Here is a 12,812-nt window from a genome sequence, read left to right as displayed (position 1 = left end):
AGTTCTCCATAATAAATGTTTTGTACCTTCTCACTTTACTGAAACCTTTGACTGCCAATTCTCCCTCCCTCCATTCTCAAAGGATACTTTGTGCTCCCTAAGGAAAATGAAGATGTTAAGAACTCCCTCATCTTTTAACATGGTATCTACAAATCTCCCTATGTTTGCACCTATCCTTTCTTTCTTTCTTTCTGCTAGCACACAGCAAATATCCCTCATCCTGTCAAAGGTCAGTCCTTCCACACAAGTTCTGTATTCTGTCCCCTCCTATTTTCCCAGGGAATTTGTCACATTTTTTTAAACCTCGGATTACTACATCTTCAACCATTTCTTCCCTTCTTCTAAATTCTTTGAGTCAGTGTTATACATTATTAACAAAAATTCCTTCCCTGCTCTTCCCCCTGCCCCCTATATCACCATATCTCTCAGATTCACTCACAACTGTACTAGTGCACAGCTGAACTGCTGCAATTGCAACTTGAAGAAGACAGAAATATGGTGGATTTCATTCTCATAATAGGACAAAGGTATATGAGCACTTGAGAGGGGGTAGACATCTCTGCAGAGATGCTGCCAAGACTTGGCTGTCATTCTTGTATCAATGTGGCTTCTATCTCTGGGTCAAAGTCAGACAATACTCTTTGTAGTCAAAGCACAGTCAGCAGGAAGGGGGAAAGAGGGAATACATGAAAGCAGTCATTAAGAGGAGATCTACAGTTAGATACAGATCCACACCTAGGACAGAAGAAGCTAAAACCAGTCTCTGCCTGGATGGTGTCATGCCCAGCCAAAACTCAGGGTGGGTGCCCAGTTCCCAGAAAAAAGAATGAGAGAATGGATGGGGTAGAGGGGGTGGATTGTCACTCTCTATCAGCAAAATCAAGCTTCTTGAGCCATCTGCACCCATTATCCCCACTTTTTTTTTAACCTCTATCCACTCTTTTAATAAAAGAAAACAAAACATATATATATACTGCTTATTTTGCCACATATATATATACATAGACATTCAACCTACGTGTACAATTTAAAAAGTATATAAAAGCATATACCCATGTGACTACCATCTAGGACAAGTAACAAAATCATCCCCAGAAATCTCTAATGCATTCTCCCTTCCACCTCAGCATAATTTGCTATTTTTGCCCCACCCACCCCCTTTTTTTTTTTGGTGTTGTGGGTCAAACCCAGGGCCTTGCATATGTTAAACATGCACTCTACCACTGACCTCCACCCCCAGTCCCTACCTTGACTTTCATAGTAATCATTATATTGTTGTTTTACTACCTAGGTATCTACCATTAAATAGTAGAATTTAGTTTTGCCTTTTTAAAATTTTTTCATTTTGCTAAATGTTCCATCTCCACTTGAACTGAAAAATACATATTCAGTTATGTCATATTCCTGTTCAAACTCTTTAATTGCTTTCCATTCTACTTGGAATACAATTTAAAAGGCTATGTATACCTTTTTCTCTCTCCAACCTCACCCTCACCTTTCACCACTCTTCCTAGGAAAACTTGCTTTCTTTCAGTTTTTCAAACGTGCCAAGCACTTTTCCATCTCAAGGCTTTTGCCTGACATGCTATTCTTCTCATTCTCTGTCTGACTAACTCTTAGTCACCCTACAGGTCTCCACTCTAAGGACAATTCTTCAAAGAGACCTACTTCAATAATCCAGTCTCAGTTAAGTCTGTTCATTCTGTTCTCCCTTGACACTCTGTAGTTTTCCTTCATATAACTTGTCTCAGATTATATAACTATATAACTATTTGTATGACTCTTTTAATATCTGTCCCTTCCATAAGCTAGTGACCTCTATGAGAATAGACTGGGTCTGTTTAATTCACCACTATATCCACAAACTCTAGCACAATGCTTGGACACAGTAAGCACATGAGAAATATTTGTTGAATGAATAAATATTACAATCATTAAAGTATCTCTCCTTCCTAGTGGTCTGTAAGTTATCTTGAGGGCCTGGACTAAATGTGAGTTGAGTTGAATTAAATTGAATTGAGAGGCAGGTTAGGACTAAATTCTATGAAGGAATAAAATTTTAAATCAGAATGCCTCAAGCAAAAGAATCATATAAACTGAATTCTTCATTATTTTAATGAAAAATACAGCCTTTAAAGAAAACAAAGTGGGCAGGATGTTGCAAATTAAAAGTGTTTACACCGGCTCAATCATTCAAGGTAACTAACATGCTTGCTCCACTGTAAAATGTAAAACCTTCCTATGATTTTATGGTCCCAAAGACAGAATCCTTAAAAACCAAAAATAATAATGATGTGTAGCCCAAGAAGAGCTGAAAAGTTGATTGAATGATTGATTGATTCCCTGCGCTTCCATTTTTTTTGTTTCTTTTTAAATTTTGTGGCAGGACTGGGTTTGAACTGAGGACTTGACACTGTAGTTTTCCTTCATAGAACCACTTGTGTATTCACATTAAAATAACAACTGTTTCATCTTAAATTTCAATGTATTTCAAATATCTTTTTACCAGCTACATGGTTTTTTAAAATTTTTATTGTTTTATTATTCATATGTGCATACAATGCTTGGGTCATTTCTCCCCCCTCCCCCCGCCCCCTCCCTTACCACTCACTCCGCCCCCTCCCACTCCCCCCCACCCCCTCATACCCTGCAGAAACTATTTTGCCCTTATCTCTAATTTTCTTGAAGAGAGAATATAAGCAATAATAGGAAGGAACAAGGGTTTTTGCTGGTTGAGATAAGGATAGCTATACAGGGCATTGACTCACATTGATTTCCTGTGCGTGGGTGTTACCTTCTAGGTTAATTCTTTTTGATCTCACCTTTTCTCTAGTACCTGTTCCCCTTTTCCTATTGGCCTCAGTTGCTTTTAAGGTATCTGCTTTAGTTTCTCTGCGTTGAGGGCAACAAATGCTAGCTAGTTTTTTAGGTGTCTTACCTATCCTCATATCTCCCTTGTGTGCTCTTGCTTTTATCATGTGCTCAAAGTCCAATCCCCTTGTGTTTGCCCTTGATCCAATGTCCACATATGAGGGAGAACATACGATTTTTGGTCTTTTGGGCCAGGCTAACCTCACTCAGAATGATGTTCTCCAATTCCATCCATTTACCAGCAAATGATAACATTTCGTTCTTCTTCATGGCTGCATAAAATTCCATTGTGTATAGATACCACATTTTCTTGATCCATTCGTCAGTAGTGGGGCATCTTGGCTGTTTCCATAACTTGGCTATTGTGAATAGCACTGCAATAAACATGGGTGTGCAGGTGCCTCTGGAGTAACCTGTGTCACAGTCTTTTGGGTATATCCCCAAGAGTGGTATTACTGGATCAAATGGTAGATCAATGTCTAGCTTTTTAAGTAGCCTCCAAAATTTTTTCCAGAGTGGTTGTACTAGTTTACATTCCCACCAGCAATGTAAGAGGGTTCCTTTTTCCCTGCATCCTCGCCAACACCTGTTGTTGGTGGTATTGCTAATGATGGCTATTCTAACAGGGGTGAGGTGGAATCTTAGTGTGGTTTTAATTTGCATTTCCTTTATTGCTAGAGATGGTGAGCATTTTTTCATGTGTTTTTTGTCCATTTGAATTTCTTCTTTTGAGAAAGTTCTGTTTAGTTCACTTGCCCATGTCTTTATTGGTTCATTAGTTTTAGGAGAATTTAGTTTTTTAAGTTCCCCATATATTCTGGTTATCAGTCCTTTGTCTGATGTGTAGCTGGCAAATATTTTCTCCCACTCTGTGGGTGTTCTCTTCAGTTTAGAGACCATTTCTTTTGTTGAGCAGAAGCTTTTTAGTTTTATGAAGTCCCATTTATCTATGCTATCTCTTAGTTGCTGTGCTGCTGAGGTTCCATTGAGAAAGTTCTTACCTATACCTTCTAACTCTAGAGTATTTCCTACTCTTTCCTGTATCACTTTTAGAGTTTGGGGTCTGATATTAAGATCCTTGATCCATTTTGAGTTAATCTTGGTATAGGGTGATATACATGGATCTAGTTTCAGTTTTTTGCAGACTGCTAACCAGTTTTCCCAGCAGTTTTTGTTGAAGAGGCTGCTTTTTCTCCATTGTATATTTTTAACACCTTTTCAAAGACAAGTTGGTTATAGTTGTGTGGCTTCCTATCTGGGTCCTCTATTCTGTTCCACTGGTCTTCATGTCTGTTTTTATGCCAGTACCATGCTGTTTTTATTGTTATTGCTTTGTAATATAGTTTGAAGTCAGATATCGTGATACCTCCAGCATTGTTCTTTTGACTGAATATTGCCTTGGCTATTTGTGGCCTCTTGTGTTTCCATATAAATTTCACGGTAGATTTTTCAATCTCTTTAATGAATGTCATTGGAATTTTGATGGGAATTGCATTAAACATGTAGATTACTTTGGGAGTATAGACATTTTTACTATGTTGATTCTACCAGTCCATGAGCATGGGAGATCTCTCCACTTGCTATAGTCTTCCTCAATCTCTTTCTTTAGAAGTTTATAGTTTTCCTTGTAGAGGTCATTCACATCTTTTGTTAGGTTTACACCTAGATATTTGATTTTTTTTGAGGCTATTGTAAATGGAATTGTTTTCATATATTCTTTTTCAGTTTGTTCATTATTAGTGTATAGAAATGCTGATGATTTTTCTGTTGATTTTATATCCTGCTACCTTGCTGTAGTTACTGATGATGTCTAGAAGCTTCTGAGTAGAGTTTTTTGGGTCTTTAAGGTATAGGATCATGTCATCTGCAAATAGGGATATTTTGAAAGTTTCTTTACCTATTTGTATTCCTTTTATTCCTTCTTCTTGCCTAATTGCTCTGGCTAGGAATTCCAGTACTATGTTGAATAGGAGTGGAGACAGTGGGCATCCTTGTCTGGTTCATATTTTAGAGGGAATGGTTTCAGTTTTTCTCTGTTAAGTATAATGCTGGCTGTAGGTTTGTCATATATAGCTTTTATAATGTTGAGGTACTTTCCTTCTATTCCTAGTTTTCTAGAGTTCTTATCATGAAATGGTGTTGGGTCTTATCAAAGGCTTTTTCTGCATCTATTGAAATGATCAAGTGGTTTTTGTCTTTGCTTCTGTTAATGTACCAGCTACATGTTTGATGAACTCTAAATATGTGCCATTTCTTTTTTCTAAATTAGTGACATAATACTACAGATGAATTAATTTTCTTCTTGAATCTTTGTTCACCAACTGCTCAGTGAATTCATTCACTTTAGCGTTTTCTGCTTTCCCTTCTCTGTTTCCATGGAGAAATATGTCAGTGATGTGTTTTACTCCATGGAAACAGATGACTGTCTCTTTCTACATATACAACTAATTAAATCGAACACTTTCTGTGCTTCCCATTGTCCTAGAGGAGAGTTGAAGAGGCTTTCTCTGAAAGAAACATATTTCAGTGGCAGCTCTTAGTGTTAACCTAATACAGTGGATTAACATTTTAACATTACCTACTTCTTCCTAGATTCAAATGTATTAGAGTTTAGTTCCATTCTCTAAAAGTATAAACATATATAGTAGCTTTTTCTCTTAAAATCAAATTCAAATTATTTTTAATGAATAACAGAGACTTAATTGATGATAGATTTAGTATATTCATTTTATTTATTTATTTTTGCAGTACTGGGACTAGCATGCCCAGATAGTATATAATACTATACAATGTAGTGTAGTAGAAAGGGTATGGAGTTTACAGTCAGATAAGCCTGGGTTTTGAATTCTAATTCTAATTATTAGCTGTTTTATCTTGACTGAGTCCTTTTATGCTTTTTGAGCCTTGGTTTCATCATCTAAAGAACAGATTATTTTGTTTGTATGAGAGTTAAATGAGTTAGTGGTCATAAAACATCTTCCATGGCATATGACACATAGTAAACAATAAGTAGTATCCTATTACTGTTATTGTTTTATCAGGTTGGACTCAAAGTAAAATAATCAAATATTCAATAGTATCAAAAATGTCTCAGAATGAAAGAGCACTAAATGCTACAAAGATTTGTACTGTTTTCTTTATATAAACCAAACAAAATAATTTATAAATATGCATGATGTGTAATAGTTGGTATTGTCATTAGTGCTAATGATATTTGATTTGTATTTCTACTGGTATAGTTACCAAACAGCACTGTTAGGATTCTACCACAACTTTTATTATATTGTCCATGTTCTGAGCAAGCATAATCTCTCTGAATCATTTCTTCTACTTATTTTTAACATTTCTCAGCACAGTAATTAGATAAGGCAGAGGGCCCTACTAGTTACAAAGTAAAGGCACTCTTTCAGGCTAATCTTTCTTTATCTCAACCCTTACCTTACCCTTACCTTAGTGCATTATAAATGCCGTCTTATATATGTGTTTATAGACAGACAGCCATCTGTGTCTGTATAATCTGTGAGTTATGCATTCACAGATTCAACCAAGTGAAGATTGAAAATTTTTAAAAAATTGCTCTGTACTAAACATGTACAGATTTTTTTGTCATCATTCCCTAAACAATTCAGAATAACAACTGTTTACATAGCATTTATATTATATTAGGTATTACAAATTATCTAGAGATGATTTAAGGTATAAGGGAGGGTGTAATGATAAAAGCGAGAGCACACAAGGGAGGGGTGAGGATAGGTAAGACACCTAAAAAACTAGCTAGAATTTGTTGCCCTTAATGCAGAGAAACTAAAGCAGATACTTTAAAAGCAACTGAGGCCAATAGGAAAAGGGGACTAGGAACTAGAGAAAAGGTTAGATCAAAAAGAATTAACCTAGAAGGTAACACCCACGCACAGGAAATCAATGCGAGTCAACTCCTTGTATAGCTATCCTTATCTCAACCAGCAAAAACCCTTGTTCCTTCCTATTATTGCTTATACTCTCTCTACAACAAAATTAGAAATAAGGGCAAAATAGTTTCTGCTGGGTATTGAGGGGGTAGGGGGAGAGGGAGGGGGCAGAGTGGGTGGTAAGGGAGGGGGTGGGGGCAGGGTGGAGAAATGACCCAAGCCTTGTATGCACATATGAATAATAAAAGAAAAAAGAAAAAAAATAAGGGAGGGTGTAGTACATTATAGGCAAATATGATGCCATTTTACATAAGGGGCTTGATCATTTGCAGATTTTGGTATTTGTGGGTGTCCTGGAACCAATCCCCTATGGATATTGAGGGATGACTATATTAACATGTATATGCATCCACACTAATAATAATAATAAATAAGACAACATTCATAAAGCTATGTTTTATATACCAACCAGCCATTGTATTAAGTATTTTGTAGTTCATTAATCCATTTAATAGGGAAATAATGCAAAAAATTTTAGTTACTCTTATTACTTTCATTTTATAGGGGAGGAAACTGAGGTGCAGACAGATTAAGTAACTTGTCAAATATACAAAAGAGCTGAGACTGAAGCCAGGAAGTCTGATTCTAAAGTCCATCATATTTTTAACTACAAACCTATAGGACTTTAGTATATAGGTAGATATTTCTGTACACATGTGTAATTTCCTATTTAGGAATAAAGAATAAGACAGATAAAGAAGAAAAACTGATTAGATCTGAAACTTGACTGATAAACTGAATAGTTATCTACATTGGATTTGTCTTAACCTTTTTGTGCTATGAGCTATTTTGGCAATGTAGTAGACTTAATTTCAGAAAGAAAATTAAGAGCTTAAATACAATATTATAAGGAAAACCCATTATGTTAAAATAGCTATGAAATATTTTGAAATTGTAACATACCAATATATCTGCCATAATTTTAGAAACATACTAAATAACAAGCTTTAGTGGCAGATCTGACAACTATGATCATTTTGAAATAATCATGAGTGTAAACAATCTTTTAAGATACCTAAAACAAGTATAATGAGAAAATATATTAAAAATATATTGTAAAATTTCAGGTAACTCAAAATACAGTATGTCCCATTGTAATTACTAATACTTCTCATTTTATGTTGGAAGACTGAGACTCAGAAGTTAAGAAATTCAGTTGCACAGCTAAGAAATGGTTGAGATTCAAACCAAGTTATTTGATGAAGACTCTTTCATTCTTTCTGTTGTTCTCATATTGTCTCTTTTTAATAGTAAGCAAATATTTTTAAAAATGACAACAGATGCTTTCCTGAGATTGTGACAATATGAAAAATGTGAAGAAGTGGGTGAAGATAGATGAAATAAATACACCTTTGATGTCCATGGAGGTAACATTTTAGAATAAGCAACAGGATGTCAGTAGAGCATGCCCTATGTTTGTGTTGGTCAATGTGGTGACATAGCTATTTTGTAGATTGGCACAACTGTCACTGGTAGTGACACTCATTTCCTTTTACTAGAGCTGGAACTGTGTTTTCTGCACATACCAGCACATTAGCCATTGAGATTCTTCTGCTTCAATTAGTGTTAAAATAACTAAATACAATCAAGCAGTGACTTTCCATCAGGGTTCTATCAGCTCAACCTACTGAGCTGTGTTCAAACAGAGCACATGCAGAATGCCAGCCCTAGTTAAGCAAGCCCAATTGGTCATGGATTAGAGGCCATCTCCACAGTTGCCAGAATAATTAAAACAACACAGCACACAAGCCAGCTGCTTTCTATATTAACTGTTCCTGACAAGAATGCAAATGTAAATGCACTGCCACCCGGTGAGTATTGGTTTCCATCATAAGCCATGCACTTGTACAGTTCAGTTACCAAAAACTTCCAAACAATAAACATTTTTATTTATTTATTTTATTGTTGTGCTGGGTGGGGGTACATTGTGCAAACAATAAATCATTTTATATGATCTTCAGGATAAACATCATGGTGTGGACTTGATAGGTATTAGCTGAACATTATAATTAAAGAAAACAAGGAAAGGTATTAGGGTAGATGGATAAATGCCTAGATCTCATTCAGTTACTTTCTTTTGGCCATGAAGCCCAAAACCTGATGGTACCCTCATTACTAAGAAACTAACCAGAAAGCCTCTCTGTCTTTGCTCTCACCCTGCCTCTAAGCTATCAAAAACAGGATTCAAGTAAGGTTGAATGTTGCTTTTTCTACCAATGAATAAGGACATATACATTCAATTTCCTCAAATAGACAACTTTTGCCTTAAAGACACAACATGCTTTCTCTCTTTTGAGAAATATAAATACTGGTTACACAAAAGCAGACTGTCAGGAATTGATATAAAGGCTTGACATTTCCCTTTACCACAAGGAACTTGGGAAGAGGCAGCAATTGGCTTAAAGTTCTCTATCATAGGAGGTAGAGTTACCTGTTAGCCCCATGGTATGGATTGCACTTGGACACTGAGAAACCTAATCAATAGAATTATTGTGGGGCACAATGACTTCCATTTCTCTGCATTTTTTCTTGTGACCACAATTCCTAAATTCTGTGTCTTACTAGTGCTTCCAAAGCGGAATCCCACTTTAAGGGAAATTACAATACCAGTTGCTGTTGTCTTGCTAATACCAGCTACTACTTTGCTTAACACTAACAAATAAGATATAGGTAGAGAGTGCCCTTTCCTCATAAAAGAGCACTACACTAGCTACCTTATAGCATATCCTCTTTAAGTATCCTTTTGAATCCAAGAGGCTCACACCAAGAAAAGAAAATATGCTCTACATTTTAGATCTGTAGTGAGTTTGGGTTTAAATGCGACCTTACCTATAAATGCAGGGACAAGATCTTCAGAAACTTCTAGGCTTGAGTGGGAGCCCTTTTGGAGAAAATAATACCTAGCACTATTGTACCATTAAGAAGCCTTGTTTATAGGGGCTTCTATTACCAGATATATTGAATCAAATGCAAAACTTATTTCCATTTTCAAAACCAAGGTTCTGAAAAGACCACCTGCCTCTTCTAGGAGTTATACATAACCTGACTGTAATTGTAAGGCTCTTTCAATTTCAAGAGTGACAACCTTTCTTATTTTTTTTACCAGTATATATGGAACCATGTATGTATCAAAGTAAATTACCTGAGAGGCTATTAAGTCTTTCTGTGTCCTATACATTCAGTATTAAAATATATGTTGAAGTTTGTCACAAGTGCTTATGGTTCGTTACCAATCCAGTACAGGTGAGCAGTACTCAGGAGACTTACCTCAGAGAACAGAATTTTATTCAAACAAATCCATGCGGCACTCTCACACGAATCCTAATGTCCCGTCCTCTGCTACCCCAGCCAGCCAGGAACTTCTCAGGCCTTCCCCAAGCCTCGCTCCCCATGCTACATCTTCATAGCGGATACGGGGAATCCTTACAGCCGATCTTAGTTGCTGGTGGATCTCACGGTTCCCCGGGGACATCTGGTCATCCGGAGAAGGGGCAGTGCTCTCAAGCGGCAGCTGCCTCTGCATCGGAGCTTCGGGACCGGCTCCGACAGCGTCTCCAGCGTTCGGGAGGCCAGCAGTGAGTGGTAGCCAGGCTCGGGTTTTTATGCTTGGTGGGGACCTCATAGTTGGTGTTATCGGTCTAACCACCCTAGGGTTGGCTCATTTGCATATCGGCCTGTTATTCCCTGGCTTGGTTTCTTAGTCCTAACACACACTAGCTAATAATTCTTATTACAACAATTTTCCATACTTTAACACAATACAGTCAATACAACAGCAATCTTATATGTGTTCACCGCAAAGTTTTTATTTTATTTTTGTTTTTAGTGAAATTGAGGTTTGAACCCAGGGCCTCATGCTTGCTAGGCAGGTACTTTTACCACTTTGAGCCGCTCTGCCAAACCTGATAAAGTATTTTTAAAAACTAAAGTAATAGCTTGTTTCAGGCATGAAACATACTCTGTATCTAGCATTGCTATTTCCTCAGAACATTTCATTTGGTCAGTTTGCTTCCCCCACAAGGAGAGTTCAGGCCAAGTCACCTTTCAAGTGACCATCTTCCCTCAGGCTCAATGAAAATGTAATTACTCTAAGCTAGTATATAAGTACCTGATCATTATCTGTGACAAAAGTAGCAATTTGTTTTCACTTGAAATGTATGGCAAAGGCTATTCTTTAGGTGTTGTTTTAAGTAAAGTTTATTGACAGTAAATTTCCCCCTTTTTACTATACAGTTATTTAATTTTGACAAATATATAATTATATAATCACCATCTTAATCAACATATAGAATAGGTCCATCCATAAAACTACCATGTTCCTTTCTAATGCATTCCTCCCCTTGTTGTACAAGGGCTTACCCTTCTTTCAAAGTAAAAATTATCCAATTGTTGGCTGGTGCATCCTTGCCACCATCAACACTTTGCCTCTGTCTCTATTATTCATCATTTGTAGAGTAGCTTTCATTCTCATGGTCATCTGAGTGTTGTGCAAACTCAGCCTCATTTCCAGTCTCAAATCTGCAGACCTGTAGAAGAAGAAAGCAAAAGAGAACAAAGTCATTACATAACCCCTGGTAGTCACTGGTTGGTTTAATGTTTCCAGAATGACACTAAATGAATCATGCATTATAAACATTTTTTCAGCCTTTCTCTCCTTTTTTATTAGCATGTATTAATTGTACAAAGGGGTTTCATTGTGATATTTCCATACATGCCAAAAATGTACTTTGATCAAACTCACCTCATCTATTACTTTGGGTTTCATTATTCTATTTTCATACTTGCATATGAAGTGAATAGTGAACCTTTTGAGACTGTTTATTCAATTCACATAAGGCATTTGAGATTTTTCCATGTTGTTTGGTAAATCAGAAGTTCATTCCTTTTTATTGCTAAGCAATATCTCATTGTATAGACATACTACACTTTGTTTTCTCATTTTCTAGTTGAAGAACAATTGGAATGTTTCTAGTTTTTAGCAATTATGAATAAACTACTCTGAATATCCACATAAGGAGTTTTGTGTGAACATAGGCTTTCATGCTTTTATTTCACCTTAGTAAATATATAGGTAAGAAATTAGTAGGCTTTTGGTAGTATACATTTTAGTTAATAAGAAATTCACAAATGTGTTTCCATAGTGGCTAACCCATTTTGCATTCCTACTGGTAATGTATGAGAGTTCTAGTCGTTCTGTGTCCTCATCAGCATTTGATATTGTCAAGTTTGCTTTTGGTTTATTTTCATTCTAGCCATTTTAATAGATGTGTAACAGATCACATTCTGAATTAAATTTACATTTCCCTGTGTATTAATGATGTGGCATGTCTTTTCATATGCTTATTTGGTGAAATGTCTATTCAAACCATTTGCCCATCTTTTAATTTCATTATTTGTCTTTTTATTATTCAGTTGTAGCTCTTTATTCTGGAAAGAATGTTATTATCAGATATGTGTTTTGCAAATATTTTCCCCCAGTCTGTGGCTAGTCTTTTTATTTTCTAACAATATTTTTCAAACACAAAAGTTTTTAATTAGGATGAAATCCAATTTATTAATTTGTTTATGGATTTTTCTTTTGTATCATAGCTAAGAAATCTTTAACCCAAGGCCACAAAAATTTTCACTTTTGCTTGCTTCTAAAAGGTTTATGTAGCTATAGGTTTTACATTTAAATTTGTGATTTATTTTAAAATAACCTTTATATATTGTGTTACTATGAACTGAATATTTATGCCCACTTAAATTCATATACTGAAATTCCCACACACTACTCCTGTGTGAGGATATTGGGAAGTGGGGCCTTTAGGAGGTAATTTAGGTCATGGAGCTTTTATGAATGAGATTAGTGCCCTTAATAAAGGGACACCAGAAACCTCTATAGCTCTCTTTTTCTGCTGTTGAAAGATGTAAGAAATCAGCAGTCTATCACCTAGAAAAGGGCCCTCACTGAACCCAACCAGGTTGGTACTC

At 36.1% G+C, this 12,812-nt stretch overlaps 1 protein-coding gene across 7 annotated transcripts in view; it reads left to right on the top strand.

The window, feature by feature from the left end:
* Invs (inversin) overlaps positions 1 to 12,812 on the top strand; it is a 151,186-nt gene that overhangs the window by 5,121 nt on the left and 133,253 nt on the right. The window contains exon 2 of one of the 7 annotated variants that reach the window (XM_074051371.1): positions 10,188 to 10,414. The exons of the other annotated variants lie outside the window; for them this stretch is intronic. The gene's annotated coding sequence lies outside the window, so the exon portion shown is untranslated. The remainder of the gene's footprint in view (positions 1 to 10,187; positions 10,415 to 12,812) is intronic. 7 annotated transcript variants of the gene reach the window in all.

The sequence above is a fragment of the Castor canadensis genome, chromosome 13, assembly GCF_047511655.1.
Source record: "Castor canadensis chromosome 13, mCasCan1.hap1v2, whole genome shotgun sequence".
Taxonomy (NCBI): Eukaryota; Metazoa; Chordata; class Mammalia; order Rodentia; family Castoridae; genus Castor; species Castor canadensis.
The sequence above is the reverse complement of the archived record's forward strand: the minus strand, read 5'-3'. Positions and strand labels throughout refer to the sequence as shown.